Consider the following 1,968-nt stretch of genomic DNA (forward strand, 5'->3'; position numbering starts at 1 on the left):
TGACGTAATCATGCAACTAACAAGCAACATGTACATACAATGAGACTGTATCGCCTGTTCCCTATAAAATTGAACTCGTAAAATTACTGTCTTAATATGTTCCATAGGTTCTTGATTAGATACCTAACTTCAAAACATCGTTGCATGTTAAGTTTCTAAATGAGACAAATTTGGTAGCAAAGATTAAGTCACAAAGCAGAGCATTTCTCAATAACCAGTTTTACATGAGAAATGCGGTGTAATCTTTTGTTAATTTTTCTTTTGTACTTTAAGGACCAATTAGGAGGAAAGCAATAAGAAAATTGATAAAGCGAAGCATATGGATGTATATCATTACTAGAATTCATGAATGTTCTGAAATTACGTGTTGTGATGAAGATCTCATAATGAAAGTCATCATAATACCGAGTCGCAAATCGGTCATCCTTCCGTCGTGTCGGCGGTTCCATCTCAAATTTCGGTGCACCCTGCCGACTCCTTTCAAGATCTCCGAAATACCATGTATTATTGCCGTATGACTTTTGTGTCAATCGTATCTACTGTTTCCTTAAGTTTTTCCTGATTTTTTACAAGTTGTGTGACCGTATCTGTAAATGCAACAGTGCAACAATGTCAACGTTAGCCTGCAAGGTGTCGTGATTTTCGTGAACAGTAATCTGCAGTTCTTTTATGTCAGCTTCATGATTCTCTAATGTGTCTTTATGTCGCGAAAAGATAGGCTGCAAATGTTCACAAACTTGTGTTTTTACATCTTCAGAATCTTTTTGATACTTCGATTCGATTTCGGATGTCTCAGCGGTTAAATCTTGACGTGTTTGTTCAAGTGGTTGTTTAATTGTGTTAAATTTTAGGAGCCATTGCAGTATTCGTTGCTGACATTGTTCCATTGTGTCTAGCTTTTGGTCTATTAGTTTCTGATTTTCTTCCATTTGTTGCTGTATTTGTTTCTAATTTAGAACTAATTGTTTCATTTGTTGCATTAATTCCAAAAGCAGTGTATTGGTGACTGAAACATGTTCCCTGCGCTTTTCGGCAGTGCATTTGCACCGGCAATATTCTTATATTGAAAAGCAGAGAATGTGCCTTGACTTAAAATTGAGGAAAGTGTAATGACGCAAAACCTGAATCTACGGTATTTGAAAGATTTTGTTCTGTTATTTCGCATTCCTGAGGCGAACAGATACCGGTCGATCGATCGACAATACTTCTCTGTTCACTGATTGTTTCCATTTCTACACCGTTATTTACTGCTTTTTTTATTTTTATTTTTTTTATAAAACGGCTGTAAGAGCGGTCAGTCCAAACGCAAGAAAAAAAAATACTTACGATAATCTTAAATTAATTAAAAGAAATGGTGGTGTGTAAGCAGCTAACTACTGGGCACATCGAAAACTACAACAAGTTTTGCTACCAGCGGAATATCTGATCACTGCAGAATATTAACCCATTTCAGGCTGTGTTTTAATTAATTTTAGGTGGGCCGATCCCGGCGGTACTGCAATGCCGGGCCAACCCGCGACAGAGGTGGAGCAAGCCCCTAGCACTCCGTCATGAGCCAAAAATGAGTTTAATATTCTGGTCCTGCGATGCAGGACGTATCAGATATTAAGCTGATAAGAACAAAAAAAAAAAAAATGGTTCAAATGGCTCTGAGCACTATGGGACTTAACATCTATGGACATCAGTCCCCTAGAACTTAGAACTAGTTAAACCTAACTAACCTAAGGACAGCACACAACACCCAGTCATCACGAGGCAGAGAAAATCCCTGACCCCGCCGTGAATCGAACCCGGGAACCCAGGCGCGGGAAGCGAGAACGCTACCGCACGACCACGAGCTGCGGACTGATAAGAACAGATACTACACCTTTTGGTCCATGTCCCTATTATGTACAATTACCAAATTACTGTCTTGAACATTTGTCAATTTGTTACTAGATGGTGCTAACAAGCTACACTCATCGTCGA

At 38.8% G+C, this 1,968-nt stretch overlaps 1 pseudogene; it reads right to left on the minus strand.

Annotated features, from left to right (window-relative positions):
• Nucleotides 1-1,470: 1,470 nt before the first annotated feature.
• Nucleotides 1,471-1,636, minus strand: LOC126458714 (U2 spliceosomal RNA; annotated as a pseudogene).
• Between the last annotated feature and the right edge of the window lie 332 nt (nt 1,637-1,968).

Source organism: Schistocerca serialis, chromosome 2 (genome assembly GCF_023864345.2).
Source record: "Schistocerca serialis cubense isolate TAMUIC-IGC-003099 chromosome 2, iqSchSeri2.2, whole genome shotgun sequence".
NCBI lineage: Eukaryota > Metazoa > Arthropoda > Insecta > Orthoptera > Acrididae > Schistocerca > Schistocerca serialis.